This window comes from Drosophila tropicalis, unplaced genomic scaffold, assembly GCF_018151085.1.
Source record: "Drosophila tropicalis isolate 14030-0801.00 unplaced genomic scaffold, ASM1815108v1 contig_158, whole genome shotgun sequence".
Classification (NCBI taxonomy): domain Eukaryota; kingdom Metazoa; phylum Arthropoda; class Insecta; order Diptera; family Drosophilidae; genus Drosophila; species Drosophila tropicalis.
The window spans coordinates 11,261,287-11,278,996 of record NW_027172602.1 but is presented as its reverse complement, the minus strand read 5'-3'; the positions used below and the strand labels follow the sequence as shown (position 1 = coordinate 11,278,996).

The 17,710-nt window shown below is 36.1% G+C and overlaps 2 protein-coding genes across 4 annotated transcripts in view; one reads left to right on the top strand and one right to left on the bottom strand.

Moving 5' to 3' along the window:
• LOC137571936 (chaoptin) overlaps positions 1-17,710 on the bottom strand; it is a 123,614-nt gene that overhangs the window by 24,204 nt on the left and 81,700 nt on the right. For both annotated transcript variants that reach the window (XM_068283701.1, XM_068283702.1), the window contains one exon: positions 6,540-6,571. The gene's annotated coding sequence lies outside the window, so the exon portion shown is untranslated. The remainder of the gene's footprint in view (positions 1-6,539; positions 6,572-17,710) is intronic.
• The window catches only part of fog (folded gastrulation), a 30,060-nt gene continuing 15,076 nt past the window's right edge, over positions 2,727-17,710 (top strand). The window contains exons 1-3 of one of the 2 annotated variants that reach the window (XM_068283703.1): positions 2,727-2,815; positions 3,727-4,469; positions 14,289-14,561. The gene's annotated coding sequence lies outside the window, so the exon portion shown is untranslated. The remainder of the gene's footprint in view (positions 2,816-3,726; positions 4,470-14,288; positions 14,562-17,710) is intronic. The other variant, XM_068283704.1, reaches the window with a different exon arrangement.

Below are 17,710 nucleotides of genomic sequence, written 5' to 3'. Positions count from 1 at the left end.
GAGTTGGGGAAAATATGTTCACTCATTCACACATGAATTGATGGTCCAGCTTTGTTAAGCTAAGGATTCAAAGTACGATACCTATAGAATCTATGTATGTATATAAAAGACTTAACCTACTTTTCAATTCGAACGAAAAAAAAAACAAAGCAAAAAAAAAGCCTCTCCATGGCATTTGATTTAAATACGGAAAACAAAACCCAATATGAGTTTTAAAAGGAAACAAATCCTTCCAATTCAAGTATTATCCTTAACAGTAAGTTAAAACGAGTTGAAAGCTTTCTAATCTCCATTTAAATTTAAATTTGGTAAGTTTTCATATACTCATCCTTAATATCATTCTAATGTCTTTGACAGTATGCAAATTTAAGGTAAAAGAAATTAAATTCCATTAATATTGGCTAAGTGTAAAATCAAAGAGCCGTAAACAAAATCCATTTCAATACCAAACTCAATTCGAATTGCCATTTGATTTTTGTTTTGTTTTTATAATTAGTTTCCTCATCGTTTGTAATAACTTTTTGTTTTCTAAAAGAAAGTGAAAACGAGAACATTCATCAAGAAAAAGTAAAAACAAAACAACAAAAAAATAAAAAGTGAAAATGATTAAACAAGATTGAAGAAGTACAACAACAGTTAACGAAAAAAAAAAAAAAAAAAAAAACTCAAAACAAAAGAAATTAATTTCCATTGAAAATTCCAAATGCCACTTCGAGCCGCTGCTGCCACTAAGCCAACTACAACAACAACAACAACAACATAACAAGAAGACAAACAATTCGAAAAGACAAAGAAATTTTTTAATTGATTTCACTTAAAGCACCAAACCAAACCAAAAAAAAATATATATGTATATACATACATACTTATAAGATGAGGCGAGATGAGAAAGAAGAAGGAAAAGTACCAAGAGCAGCAGCAAAACTTGAAGTTTTTGGTCGGTTTTTTCTTCCAGTTTGTTGGCCATCGAGGGGAGGTGGGGGGTATTGAAACCAAAACCAGACCAGGCCAATGCTAGGGCCCAGACAGAACGCATCAGCTCCCAAAATACACTTGACCATTAACAAAATGTAAACGCACAAGACCTATGGGCAAGAAGGAGGCGCGTTATGTCCAATGAGGAATCGTAGCCAAGTGGGCCTAATTGGCCATTATGTGGGCCTTAAGAGACATAAAAAACAAAGAGAAAAGCCAAATATTTTTGAAAGAAGCAACGTATTTGCAATACCCTGCCATCAAATTGCAAATTAAAGTCAATTACCAAGCGATAAGTTGTTTATAATTGACAATCAATTCCAAAGTAATTTATTAAAACAATACCAGAATTGGCCATGATGGGTGAGAAAGTGCTGATATACCCCAAATTTATGTATATAGGGTATTCTTAAGCAACAGATTGGGAGATTGACTTCTCGACTTGAAGGGAAAGGGCCGCAACGAAGAGGCCTAATTAAAAGTAGCGTGAAATACAATTTGGCAATCCAACAACAAAATAATGGATTCAAGTTGAAATTAAGGATATGTCCGAACTCACCCCCAACCATTTAGCGCCCCCTCCCTCCACCACACTGGAAATGAAAGTGAAATGGAAAAAATCAAAATTAAATTGCCCATTGAAATTGCCTTCAAAAAACGAAATGTATCTCAAAAATACTTTCATGCAGGGAAATGAATGAGATTGATTTAGACCAGCTGTATCCAACCAACCAACCACCCACTCGGTAGGGCCAGGATTGGTATGGTAACTAAAATTTAACCGATAATTCTTTACTTACCTCATATGTGTGCTTCTCTCTCTCTCTCTCTCTCTCACTCTGACCTCGTAAAGGTCAACAAATTGAAAATTGGAAAAATAGATTTTCCCTAACAAATGGCAAATTCGTTTTCAATGCTTTTCTAGCTTCTCCATATGTGTGTGTGTGTGTGTGAGTCGGCATGTAAATTTCTCAATTAGTTGCACGGAAAAATGAGAAGGCCCAAAACTGAAATGCATTTCTACCATTTCCATTTCTGGCCATTAATCATTGACAATCTCTCAATAGAGATAAAAACAGAGACACACTCTCTGTGTGTGACAGAGAGAGGGCAGTGAGCGAGGGAGACAAAAAATAAACAACGATTATGTTGAAAAAATCAGCAAGAGTCCAGCAAAAGTCACGCACATGATTTTCGGAACTACAAAATTCATTGGAAACAAGTCGAAACCTACAAAACATACAATTATCAAATGAAACGTATGTGAATAAGATAAATGTTTACATATTTACTTGCAAACATATATTTATATACTATATATGATCAAATTGAATTGTTGTCGATATGATATTCAATATCTATCGACAGATACACTTTGAATTGGGCTCTCAAAATGTCATAATATGAATTCGATCGAGGCTAGTATAATGATCATACATATATATCGTAAATACCCAGATGATTACTGATCATTTTCGTTTTTGAATGAGATCACAGTGATTTTTCAATATTTTTCCATACAACTTGAATCTAGCGGAAAATGGCTAAAATGCCCAGCACTGCTCTTGACTCTCTTTGGCTCGCAGTCTTTCTCTCTCTCTCTTAAATAGCCCCAAGATCGTATGTACGATCATGGCGCTCTTAGCAACGAAACGACCCGAAACGAGCCGAACCAAGACAAGACCGAAAAGCAATGCGACACGATGCGACGCCCGCACCAAAAACAATTTCAAGCCTCCTCCTCATTCCAAAAACAACTGTGAACGTGAATGGTAACGGTGCGTGTGAGAGCAAACATTAAATTTACAACAAAAAGAAAGAAAAGAAATAAAAGCGATCGGTAATAATAATATTCCGGGACGGCGGGCAAAAAAAAAAAAAAAATAAAATAAAATAAAACCGGGGAGACAACAAAAATGGTTCCAATTTCTATTTTTGTTTTTGTTCTTCTATTTGCCAAAAGAAATAAATAAAAAACAACAATAGAGAAAGAAAGAAAAGACCAAAAGAATATAAGAAAGCAAGAGGGAAAAAAAACATGTGTATATTGTTAACAAAAAATTTACAAAAAAGTCATGTGCAATTTGTGGGAAAACGTGCATAACTTTAATTATTACTTTACCCCCTCCCCAACCCACCTCATGACCCCTTCCCATGAAGCCCCCTTCCCATGAAGCCCCCTTCTTACTCTATCCATTTGGGAAGGAAGTCAAATACTTTCCTATTTTCCTTGCTAAGAGGATATACCAAATATGAGATCATATATATACTTCCAATGCAATATATTGCCATCGATTTGACCTAGTTTAAAGCGATCGCGGCAAATCTGTCGGCGATATATATTAACATTCTACAAATTTGTGTGTGTGTGTGTGTGTGTGTGTGTGTGTTAGTGAGTGATGCAAATTTATTTCTTTGCTAATTTTTCAATAATAAATTCAACCATTTCGATTTAGATGGCTCAGCTTACTTTATCTTTTACATTTAAAACGTTTGTGATAGCTGAGGAAAAGCAAATTTTATAGGTTTTGATTAAACTCAATGACTAAATATATCTACTAAATTAGGAACGAAGGAATTGCTATAACTACTTGTAAAGATTAACTATAGTTAGTTATTGGCTTTCAGTCCATTACGAATTAGAAGAAAGGAACTTCGGTTAATCTTAGTTTGTGTTTTTTTTTTTTTCTTTCGTTTCCTTTTCAACTAACTAATAATCTTCCCATCCCTTTTAATTCTTCTCTTTTACAGTGTTTTTTGTGATTTTTGTTTTTCGTGTGTGAAAAATAAATATAAACTGAAAATTGTTTTTGTTTTATTTTGCGTGTACCTTAACAAAAAAAAAAAAAAAAAAAGAAAGGAAAAAGGAAAAAATTGAAAATATGAAAATGAAATGAAAATTGCATGGAAAAATTTCAATTCTTTGTGCATAAATTGTGAATTGCGAACAACAAAAGCGACAACCGCAGCGACAACAACAACGACAACTACAAAGATAAAAAATATTGTAATAATAATAAAATGAAAGGCAACAAACAACAACAACAGCAAGAAAACTTTAAACAATTAAATAAAATTTAGTTTATGAAACAAGATCAATCAGCAACAGCAACAAAAACAACAACAACAACAAATTTAAATATTAATTCATATGCAAATCCAGTTTATATACGTTTTTGTATATATGTGCGTCTTCTTCAACTTTTTTTTTTTGGTTGTTTTGTGTGTGTGTGTGTGTGTGCGCCGTGTTAAACAATTATTTGTTGTTAACCCACAACCAACAACAACAACAAAAAGAAAAACCATAAAATCATAACGAAAAGCAACAAAAAAAAAGAGCAGAGGAAGAGAGAAAAAAAATAAAAACAAAACAAAACCACAACCAAAAATTATCAACAATAACAACAACAATAACAACAACAACAGGAACAACTTTACGTCTTTCTCCCTTTCATCTCTTCTTTCATTCGCCTGGATTATAAAAAGCAGCAAAAGTAAGTTTTATTTATCATTTTCTTCTTCTCGTGCCATTTACATATATAGATAATATACCCTAAACCCCAATTTAAGTATATTTACTAAGTAGCCAAGTTAAACATTAAGAATCTTTGTAAAATTTTATGAAATGGAATTAAATTTTTCTAGATTTTTCCATTTTTAAAGTATCCTGACTTTAGAGTTAATTTCTTTTCTTTTTCTGGATTCATGTGATTTTATCCTTGATTTACTAATCAAATAGAAGATGACTATAATATCCCTCTAAATCTAGAAACGTATGAAATTATTCTGAAGAAATTTCACAAAATAAAGTTTTAATCTTTTATATAAAATATGGGATTTATATCAAGTATACGGGAACAAATTCAAAATTGGTTTTTGATTTGAAAATTTAATATATGGTTCAGGGATGTCCTGATGATTTGTCAATTAAAAAAACTCATTTAAAACAATCTTGAAACAATATTGTTCAGATTTCTAGAGTATATAAACATCGGCTTTAGTAAATAAAATGCAAGCCACTGATTTTTTCTGTTGGTTTTTTTTTTTTTTTTGGTTTCATTTAAAACATGTTTTTAAATGCAAATTCAATTGAAATTAACTTAAAGTGGGCGAAATTTTTAGTGGTTTATTTTGAGAGGTGAAAAGGCGGATATATAATATAAAATATTAACAGAAATACATACGTATATACACATACATACACATGTACATATGAAATGGTTGGCTCAATCTCAGCACACACACACAGTGAGAGAGAGAGAGAGAGAGAGAGAAGGAGAGATCATATGAGATAGACTACAGAAAAGTAATGAGGCTAAGGAATACTTAGTGAAAAGTTTTTATCCTGGAAACTATTTTAGCCCATCATCTTATTTCACCATATTGTGATGTGTTTGAAATAGTTCTAGAAATAATTGAACATCTGGCGCAAAATAAAATGTAGAAAACCCTTAATTGAATTCGCACACATGTTTTCGCATATAATCACAGCATGGAAGAGTTTTTGTTTTTCCTTTTTGGGTGTTCTGGTCTATTGATCTCAAATAGACGACCTTCGCTGCGTGTTATCAGTTTTGACCAGCGGGCAAATGATCAGAATGATGAATGATTATAATTCTGCCATGCACGTAAGATCATTTCGAATCAAATATATGTACATAGTATATAGCCTTTTTCCCGTTTCAGTGAGAAATTTAGAAGGTTTAAGCATTTGTAATTGCATTTAATTGACTTGTCGCATCTGTTCGCCTGCTTTTCCTTTAGGTTGATAAGGGGGGAGGTGTCGGTTGGTTCGAAATTTAAAGTTCAAATGCCAGGCCAATGCGACGCACTACATGGTCAGAGCGAAAAAGTCATTATCAACTTTAGAAAGTGTTACAAACGGCACGCAAATCAAATTAGAGGAGACGCAAAAACAAATACTAAACACACCAGAAACACACACACACCCTTTAAACACACACACACACACACATACAGATACAGTTCACATTCACAGAGAACGTGAAATTAAATCAGCGCGACAAAAAAACACGCACACAAAATCCATTTTCGTGGCCAGTCAAACGAAGACTGATAGCGTGTTGGGTGGTCCGAGACGGATGAAATGAAATGGTGGGTAAGATGAGGGGATCGGATGGGGGGGGATAGGGTCATGATAAATACTTAGTTAGTTGTGAAATTGATTCAAACTGAACTGAACTCAACTTAATCAAGGGCCACACACACACAGACAGCAGTCGTCGAATCTATATCCAAATCGAAATTCCTCTCTAAATCTAAATCCAAATCCGTATTTGCATCAACAAATCAACATTGAACAACAGCAAAAAAAAAAAACAAAATTTTAGCACAATTTTGGCTACCACATATATATAGTACATATGTATGTATGTATATGTTTGTAGATACGTGCCCGTATAGCCCAATAGATGTCTGATGTGACCTCACATTTCCGTTTCGTTTAACGAATTTGTAATCGGAAGGTATGCCACTTATATGCACACATCATCATCTCCATTGCATTGCCATGGCATTTAGTTTCCACCCAAAACCGTACTCACCGTTCAAAATAATGAAATAATCACACTTAATGCTGAAACGAAAGAATAGAACAAAGAACAAATTATGTCATTAAATTGCTAATTTAGCAAATGCATAAATAGTTTTTGTAATATATCAATGAACCAAATTTATCATTACTTCTAGTCAATGCAGTTTGGAGCTTTGAAATTTTGAATAGTTTTCTAACTGATTCCTGATCTATGTATATTCCTAAAGCAGCAGACAAAATTCAAATGTTCTTCGAATTTCTCCTCCAATGATCGATTTCCCTTGCCAAAATGATAAATTAGATTCGCCTCTGATCTTTACTTAAGGATACCTTTGAGGAATACTTTTAATAAGCAGTTGTACTTCTCTTTGTTTGGGCAACACTAATGAGCGGATCATAAGTGAATTGACTATATAACGTATAATATTTTGATTGCTTTTCAATAGATATTTATGTGTATATATGAAGTCATCTGACATTTAATGTCTAAATGAAAAAAAGAACTATAAATTTTGTTTAATTTCCATGCACTTGTTGATTGTTGTATACAATTTTGGCTAATAAACGAAGAATAACCGTTAGATGCCTTATTTAAGCCCTAACATATACATGTACTTCCCCCCACCACCACCATCTCCTCACCATTCCCCCATCCAGATGGCCGGCAACAACAACAAGTGCAGCGTAGCGTTTCCTCACTTAGATCTGGCATATTTATTTAAGCATGAAAGCCATAGGTAGATGGTAGGGGGCAAGCGGGAATAGTCATAGCGCTGAGTCATCGAAAAGTCTGAGAAAGAGTGAGTGAGAGAGAGAGAGTGTGGGGATTGGGATTGGGACGAACCGAATGGCACCGGGATCACTAGCTAGCTAGCTATAAGGCTGGATAGCTAGCTCGAGGCAGTCAGTAACCATTCGCTTCATCCGCCCGCCTAAAGCCAACGATGCGTCAAAGTGTCGACGAACGTCCGACGAATAGCCCTTTAAGCAGGTGAACAGGAGGCGGGGACGGGGATGTTACGCTTTTGTGGTCAATGCTGTTGTTCTTGCTGCTGTTGCCGGTTACCTCTGCCATCAGCAGCAAGCAGCGGAAGCAGTAACAACAGTTGGGGCAGCAACAGCGGCAACAGTTTACAGTCAACGTCAGCGTCATCCAACGTCCAATCGTCCAAACGAAATGAGAATTGTACGTACAGGTGCACCGACCTAGCGACCAACCGACCCACCGAACGACCGCTTGGCTGCCTCATTTGATGTTCTTCCTTATGTTGTTGTTGTTGTTGTTGTGGCATATATGTACATACATATGAATGTATGTATATATATTTTTTATTGTTCTTGTTTGCCTCCGCTCGTAATTTACATTACACTCCATGGCCGACAGTCGTCGTTTGTCTTTCTTTATGTTCCCTGCCTGCCCGTCTGCCCGCCCGTCTCCGCTTACATGGTGGATTGGGGAGGCACCCCCACCGCCCCTCTATCTCCTTCTTCTTCTTCTTCTTCGTTGCCGTCTCCTTCTTCTGCATAGAGGGAGCCTCCTTCTTCCGCTGCTGCTAGTGCTGCTGCTGCTACTTCTGATATAAGCCAAAGCTTCTCAGTCATCGTAGTAGTCGTTGTCGTCGTCACAGCTGAATGCGTCGCTGCTACTTCCGCTTACAATTCGCTTCGTTTTATTACACATTTTTATGCCCCAGTATATTTATAGGGTATTTACAGGGGTATAACCGACAACACAAGGCAGGAGGGCAGGAAGGAAGCAACGCCTATTATCACATTAGATATAAGTTAAATCAATGGATTTCACACGACGCCGAGAACTTGTCGACTTTCCATTTGCATTTTCCAATTCCAATCCAAGAGCGGACGTATCAGTTGCTAGTCTCCATTTAAAGTCTTTGTGAAATGGGAAAAACATTTAAAACGTTTGAGAGGGAGAGACAAAAAAAATTGCAAAATTAAACGTGGTCCCAAACCGCAAATGTGACAAGCACTTAATTTTCGCTTGCTACATGTAAATTGCATGCCAAGTGGATGCCAAAGAACAACAACAACTATATCATCAACAACAATAACAACAACAACAGTTCCCAGGACCCAGTTAGTCCAGGCGACATCAAGCTAAAGCCAACATTGAACCAACAAAAATAAACGATGAGAAACTGCAATGAATAATCAGCCGCAAAAGGACAAAGAGCGAATAATGGCCAAGTAATTAATGCCTTATTAATAATTAATGATTTTATTTGACTTCTCTTATGACTAATTGTAAGTAGAAACAAAAGTTGTCGATTATAGGAAAATAAACAAGAAAACGATAATGAGATTTTAAAATCTTTTGGTTCGGCAAAAGATTGTCAATACTTGTAAAAACTTGGAAAGTTTTGAACATTTTGAGAATTCATTTAATTGCATTCTCCCATTAAAGTTGACCAATTTGTTGGTAGGCATTTCGGGCTCCAACCCCTCCTCAGTGCCCATGCTCATTCTTCTGGCCACCATTTCGTTGGCATCACACCTTTGGGGAATGTTTCTGTGTGTGTGTGTGTGTGGCAAGTGTGAAAGCATATGTTTCTAGCACGATGTTCGCGTTCTGGCCGCCCCCCAAAACAGGAGGGATATCTAAAGGGGGTGGTGTTCGTGGGGGCGTGGCGCGTAGTTGACATGTTGAGGGGCATCGTGAACAATTTTTGCAATGTGCATTGCAGTTTTTGGTGTAGTGCAAAAATTAAAACGTGTGTTTCTCCCAGGCTTTCATGTTGGCTTTGTTCTTTGTGTTTGTGTTCGTGTTTTGTGTTGTTGTTGTTGTTGTTGTTGCACTAGGAGGGAGCAGCAGCAACATCGTCCGTTACAGCTGTTTGCGGTGGCCAGCAATGTTTCTGGTTGACAATTTTTCGTTTGGCTTTTTGGCATTTTTATCATATTTTTTGCCAACGTTATTTTGTGTTTTTTTTTTCGCTATTGCGAGTTTGTTGCCGCAGTATTTAAAGCGAATGTTGTTGGGGTTCTTCTGTGTTTTTTTTCTCCCTCTCTCTCTCTCTTTCTGTTTGTGCTGTGTTTTTGATGTTGTTTATTATGCAGTATGTTGCTTTTTTTTTTTTTTCGTTTTTTGGGGTTTTTTATTTTATGATAGTCTACAACAATAAAGCCATACCCAAAAAATTGCCCATGGCATCACATTTACAGCGACAACAACACTTTTAACGGCAACAACAGCAGCTCTAACATCAACATAACATAATCCAATGAGCTTATTACATGAAACAAGTATAGGTATATCATAAAATATATATGTATATGAAGGTAAACCAGAAAATATAACCAAAAGAAAAAAAGATAAATAGATTTCATTGAAGAAATCTTAAAGGGGTTAAGAGTTAAAACTCAAATATGCATATAGAATTGAAGCATACAAATCAAATTATAATTCACAACTGGCAAACAAACAAATATGATGCCAAGTCGGAGGGCAAATAACAAAAAAAAAAAAACTACAACAATGATACATGAAACACTTGCACCAACAACGATGACAGCAGCAGCAACATTATTCTCATTGTTAACGGAGGAGAGCAGCAGCAGCAGCAGCAGGAGGAGGAGGAGGAGGAGTTGTAGGAGGTCGTGTTGAAAATCATGTGAGAAATGTATGTAAAATTGTTGCGACAGCGAAATGCAAGCAAGCAAATTGCCCCTCAACCATCCACCCACCCATCTAGCATCTCGGTAACAACACCCACGCCAATGCCAAGCAAATGAAGCGGGGCCAAAGTTTGCAGTCAACAGCAACAGCAACAGACAGCAGCTGCAGCTGTTGCTGGGTTGCTTCTTGGTGGCATCTTCTGGAGCGGATTCCCATGAACTGAATGGCGCTCACAATGATTCAGAGAGAGACTAAGAGACTGGGGGGTACCAACTAGCTGACATGTTGCTGATGTTGCAGACAGCAACAGCAGCAGTAGCAACAACGACAACAGTGGCAACTTGTTAACTTTTGTGTTATGTCAATGATTTTGTGGTCGAAGCAATTGAATTGATGATGATAATGACGACGACGACGACGATGCTGACTAAACAGAGCAAACGACCGAAAGACCATGGGTGGTCGACCCCTGCCCCCCGCTCCCTCATTGTATTGACGCCCACCTGTTTCGGTGGGTTGTGTGGGTAGGTGGGCAACAGCCAGCCAGGCAGCCCATGAAAGTTATCACGACTGACAGACGGCGAGAGAGGGAGAACGTGAGATGTGGCTGAAGGATAAATCAAGAAATACACAAAAATTATTCAGCTAATGAGTGTTGCTTGTGGATCTAGACAAATAGCAACATGTTGCTGCGGGGTGGCAGCAACAATAATAACAACAACAACAACAGGCAGAGACAACCAACAATCATTAACAATAACAATGATAAGCAAAGCCAATGGGTAGAGAGTTTAATGACTTTATGAATGAGGCACAAAAGAGAGTGAGAGCAAGAAAGAGAGAGTGAGAGGAGAGATAAATGATGAATGAGATGAGCGATGAGAAGTTTGTCTAATCGAAATCGCGGAAATTTATGCGACAGAGAACATTGGAAAATCTGCGAAATGACAACTACTAGCGAGAAGCAAAAAAAATCAAAGACAAGGAGATACGATGAGATGAGGTAGGGAACACATTGACCTCCATTGAACTGATCGTGCAATAATTAGCCAAGTACACGGAGAGAAATCAAGTGAGATTCTAATATTGTCAGGCCTCCTCTTAGTTCTCTATCAGCTTGAGATTGCACAAAAAGCAATATATAAATCTTTCTATAAACATGTATGAATATATAATGCATATTGCCCATATTCATTCTATTTGTCATTGTTGATAATGACTACAAGTCTTTAGTATGCCACCCTCGCCCGCCCCTCCTCCTTGACACTGTAAGTGAACAAAGTTCTTAATGTTTGCATCTTTTTGTGTGTGCGTGTGTGTTTATGTTCTTTCTCTGTATTGAATACCCTGTGAAAGGAGAGGCATATTCATTACTCTTTACAGACTATCTTGAAATTGTCTTCTTTTTTTTTTTTAACTGAGTCAAAAAGAAGTAAAAGTGTATTGAATTTTCGGTATAAACATTGTCTCGATGTTGACTACTTCTTGGTATTTTTCTTCTGGTTCTTTTTTTTGGCTGTCCCTGACATCGGGACTGGCTTTTGATGGCGACGACATCTCCTTGTCATTGTCAGGCGCAATTAATGGAGCTTTAATCATGTCTTGGTCGACGTCTCGAACGAAGAACGAACAACAGCCGTCGTCTGTCTTCATCATCGTCTTCATCGTCGTCGTCTTCATCATCATCATTCGCCGCATATTGCAATTGAGATACACAGTTTATGAAGAAGACTTCTCGGTCGGAGCAAGTCTAAAGAATTCAGTTAGTTCCAATAATAAAATGCCAATATCATAATTATCGTTATTCCCCTCTGTTGCTGTCATTAGTCATAAATTTTAACTGTCTTATAAATGGTAATCATCGTATATAATAAATACCTTGCTCTTATGTCCCACCAAAAACCAACTTGGGTAGGTGAAGTGGGAGGGGGGAGAAGAATACAACTAAAAATTTGCGTTTAATTTAAACACATTTTTGTTGTGCTTTTTTTTTTGTGTTTTGTTGTATTTTTAACTTTTAATCTTTTAAATTTTTTGCATAAGCACAAAATTATAAACAGCAATAAAAAGTAACTGAAAATGAAATTTATAAAACAAAAAACAAAAAAAAAAGAGAAAAATTGTCAACATAACGAAGTTTGTATACCCTGATCGTCAGTTAGTTCTTTCTAGAGAAACGAAAGTTTCATTTAAACAAAGAATATGTTTTTGAATCCATAGATATAGAATAATAAATAGTTATCATTCGAAATATTTATACTTTATTCCATCTAAAATGGATAATCTAACTTTTTCATTGCGTTATAAGTTGATTCTTATGTAAGATCTGTTAACTAACTCAATCTCATTTATGAACTGCTTAAAATCAGATGACAAATGGTTACAAATGAAGAATTTGACTATTGTCTATGATTGACCTCAATCTATATGAAGATTCTTCCCATTTGGGTAGATCAAATTCTCAGCTTTATCTTTCCTAAATTGCATATGCTTGGCTTGGCATTTTATTCATACATGTATACCCATATCTGGGTTTAGGGTATATCCATATTAACAACAAGACAAACATCGTCGATTGCAACAGGCCAAGACAACGTTGACGCTGACGTCGACGTTGAAGCTGACAGTGGCGCTGACATCGGCGACAGCATTTGGCGCTAATTTGATTTTTGTTGCTTTTGCGGCGCCTCAGACAGTCTTGCAATTGTTGCATTTGTTGTTGTTGTTGTTGTTGCCGGACTGGAAATGGGGAGTTACATTTTGACATTTAAACGTGTTTTTGGCACTTCTGGCGGCATCTTCTTCTTCTTCTTGTTCGCCTTTTTCGTTGATGTACTAAAATTTTTATTATCTTTCTCGATTTGCGTTTTGTTTTTATGGTTTTGTTATGTGTGTGAGAAAAAAAACAGCAAAACAAGAAAAAGAAAAACAATTTCAAAAATTAAGCCATTAACATTCAAGTTTTCTCCTCATCAAACTGAAAGTCAAGAAATAGAAATTGACACTCGCTGAATTGTACTTTTCCACCCAATGCTTAGAGTGGGAGAATAGATCGATAGTTCATAAGCAACGCATCAATATCGATAAAAAGATAAAGCCTATCGATAGGAATGAGATCTGATTTGATTGTTTTCCTTTTACGTTTTGTATCTAATCCGTTGAATCCATTGAATTTCTACATATTTATGTGCATACATTTATAAACATAGAAAATGATTGATTCCCCTTTCCACCAACCAAGACGAAATGTTCTTAGCCAGATTGAAATAGACAGTCAAAGAATTGCAGAGAAAATGAAGTCACATTCAGTGTGGTTAAGGCTCAGCGAGGCGTAGAATTGAACTGTCAATTTTCCTCAAATCTCTCTCCAACTGAAAACGAAAAACGACTTCCCTCTATTTCGGTCGAAGAAAAACAATAAACAAGGATTTGGAGCACACTTTGATTGCAGAACACAGAGAACTCTTAATCGTTTGATGGAAATGTTTTCATTTTATATGTAGTAAGTATGTAGTTGCTTATGCTTAAATTGAGTTATGCAATTGACTTTTGTTATTATTATTGTTCTTGCTATATTCTCTTATTAGTTCAAGGTCAGACTTGGCCTTTGCCTTTACATTTAGTTTAGTTTAGTTTTTCTTGAATGCGCCATTTGCTTGTATTCTTTTTTTTTATATTCTTGATTAGCAGGCAACTTCCTCTTGGTTACCATTTCTACATTTCCACTGAATACACAAAAACAAACTACAAAATATATCTGGAATGAAAAAAAAAAAAACAACTTTATCAGCATCCCTTACATTTGGCGGGGGTGTCGGTGGTGCTGGCGGTGCTGGTGATTCTGCTTTGTATGAATTTAGTGGAAACATTTTGCGTTATTCAATTTAATTTACAGTTGTTAAATTTATGTAAACATAATTTAATTGAATTAGGGCAACGACGAACAGGATACCCTCTAAACAATACTGATCTGTTTTATTATATAGACCTCTTTCTATTTTCAAATGCTTCCTTTGTTATGCCAACCTCTTGAAATATCGATAAACCAAAAGGATATATAAGAACTAATATAGAATTCCTAACTGTTTTGATTTGAATTGTCATTCTCATTCTCAATTGCAGGAATTCCACATAGACTGAAAGAAGGATGCAGAGATAGAGTGAGAAAAGGAAGTGAAGCGCAACGCATCCTGTGCATCATTCATTGACACGCATACGGACACAAACTTAAAAACGAAACATTAAAACCACTTTTTCGCAGAGGAAGTTTCACACATTTCGGGTTTTCCCTCTATTTTTTCTTTTTTTTTGCTGGTTCCTTTTTTCTGTTTGTGGCCCACAACAGTTTTTTGTGGTGCTTTTTCATGTTGATGCCTTGGCCTTAAAAAAACAAGGGTGAGTACTATAAATTGTTGTGACAATTTTTTAACTGGAAACAATTGATTTAAAATGGGGAAACATAAACTACTCACATACAAACATTCATATTCGATTTGTTTTTGAGACTGTACAACACCGATTAGTGTTGGCAAATGCAAGTGAAGCTTTTGACTTTTGCCACTCTGCTTTAATCAGAGGAGAAATTTACAACTGCTAACTATTTAGGTAGTGTATATAATGTTCGTTGTGTGTAACAAAACAATTTTCCCTACGCCCCGCGCAAACTTTGACCCCGCTTTGGTTTTTATTTTCACAATTTTTTCAGATTTAACAAGGACTCTCTCTCTCTATGTTTCCCTGATAAAAATGCATTTTCACGAAAGAATTTTCTTTTGGTTCTTCGGTTGTGTTTTTGATTGTTTTTTTTCTTGTTGGCTTTCTTTGTTTTATTTCTTTATCAGCGACAGCGACAGCAAAAGTAATTGCCATAAATTACGTGAAAAGTTGGCAATTGTATTGAAAAGTTACAAAATTCAAAAATTAATGAACTCATTCGCCGTTGCCAATGTTGCTCCTGTTGTTCTTGTTGCTGTTGCTGTCTTTTTGGTTCAATAACATTTCAATTGCGTTGACATAATTTTAATTAAAAAATAAAAAAAAAAACAAATAAAATAAAAAAACCAAAAACCAAGCAACAACATAAAATCGACACACAATGAATTTTAAAATGTCGATAAGTTGACTTCAAGCTGAGTTAACGAAAAGTGAGAGGGGCTGCAAGGGGGCGGGAGGAAAACATTAATGAATGGGGGGATATACAATATAAATGAGACTACAAAATTGCTGGCTAACGGGGTTAACCAACCAACCAACCAATCGACCAACCAACCAGGGGGTCACAATTTGCATTTAATTGCATTTACCAGGGCTGCATGCCTAATACCCCAACTCCAGCCCTGATATGGTCGACGATCCCTAATTTACCATGCTAAACACGCGACAACAGCAACAAGAACAAATTGTGCGTGATCAGAGACAGAGAGAGAGAGAGAGAGAGAGAAAGATAGAGATGGGGAATGAAATTGGGGATTCCGAAAGACTCTGCTGTCCATACTGTGACCCGGAAGTGATAGCAAAATGCAGATAACTCAATGCACTTCATTCTCCCTCTCTCTCTCACTCTTGCTGTCATTTTCTGTCTCTGTCATTCAGATGATGATTCTGTCTCTGTGCCTGCCCCTGAATGAAAGATTGTGCAACATTCGCACGAAATCAGCAAATTATTCATTTTCGTGTACATGACAAAATTGTTTATCACCAAAATAGTCGAAATACATAAGAAAACATAATCAGTACATGCGTTCGACAGGCCTCATTATGATGATGATTATGATGACGACAAATTTGATTTATTTAGTATTAAGTACAAGTATACTAACAGTAGAAATCGAACAGAAGAAATCTTTTATTTTAAAATTCCACTTTGATAATTTGTTAATTCATAAGCCTTTCAATTATCGTCGATGGAACTACTTTTCATTTTACGTCGGGGCTCGACCAGCATTTTAGTCTGAGTAGTAATCCTTTATAAGGAATCGACATACACATGTGATGTACATACATATGGTGGTCATTTGTAGGGGTATATATGTATATTCTTTTCCTAACCATAGTAGATGAAGGGTAAGGATTTCATATAGACATCTCGAATTTATATAGAACTCTTTCGAACTTTAAGTATTTGAAGCCACATACGCTATCTACAATTGGGAATTGTGTATAATCAAAGAAATTAAAGATTAAGAATCATGGCAAAGATTAATCGCGCACGTTTTTGATTTTTATTATTTTGATTAATTTATCAGAAATCGTTTTTACATATGACATGAGATATTCTGTTCTTTTACTGTTACTCATTTCCATTCCGAGTTCGATTTTCATTCTCGATAGCAAGTCAGGTCAAGCTCACTTAATGCCATAACAATAACAATTATTTGTCAATTAAGTTACATTTAATTCAATTCAATGCAAACGCCTGTCCGGTCGATGGTTTTTTTCCCTCAACCTTCTCCCTCTCTCTCACTCTCTCTCTTTGCTGATTTTTGTCAACGTTGGCCACTAAATAAAAATTTATGCGAAAAGTTCAATTGCGTTCAAAATGTCAATAATTTGCTGTTGTTGTTGGGTTGTACTTCTGAAATTGTCTCATGAATTTTGCATACCAGGGCAATTTATTTATTTATTGATTTACTTTTAGGCCCCAAAACTGTGAAGAGAGGGAGGTGGGTGGAGACCAACAGACAGATAGATAGATAGATGGATAGATAGATGGTTGGTTGGTTGGATGGATAGACACTTTGCCCACCACCACCACCATCATGATCATTCTCCCATCTCTGGCCTAGTTCATTCACATATTCACACCCAACAATTATACGCAGATTGTTTTCACATTTCCATTTTGGCTTTCAGAATGGGCAAACGTGTCAAAGGTGTTTGCAATTTTGCAGTCAATTGGCATTAATTGAGTGTGAACACAAAAATATTTTGTAAATTGTTGTTGCTGCTGCTGCTGCTGTTGCTGCTGCTACTGATGTTGCTGTTGCCGCCTCTTGGGTAGCTTTGCCACAAATGCGCCGCGCAATATGCAAATTGATTTGGCCGAACAATTCATTTCACAAAATGTTGCATAAGCCGCAAAACGCCAAACGGCCAAATTGCAGCTGCAAAAATAAAACAAAATAACCCATTTAGAGTACGGGTGACACTCACAGGGTGGTCACACACACACACACAAAAAATAATCTTCATTTCCATCTCCATCTATGGCCTGTTTCCTCCTTTTTCTCAACTTTTTCTTCTCGACTCATAGAATTCATTTACGCACATTGGGAACATCATTTCACACCTCTTCAAACAGAACCGAGGGAGGGGAGACCAATTAGTGGAATTATTAATCGATGCAAAAACCGGCTGAACACGATTTTAATGTTATACTATAAATTTAAAATTGTAAATGTTAAATATTTGTTATTATTTGTGTTTTGTGTATGTTGTTTTTTTTTTTTCTCTTTGGTTTTGTTGTTTTTTGTGTGGCCCTTTTATTTGGTTTTGCGTTTTTTGGCAACATATGGAAAGACATGTTGGCGGTTTTTCCTGTTGGT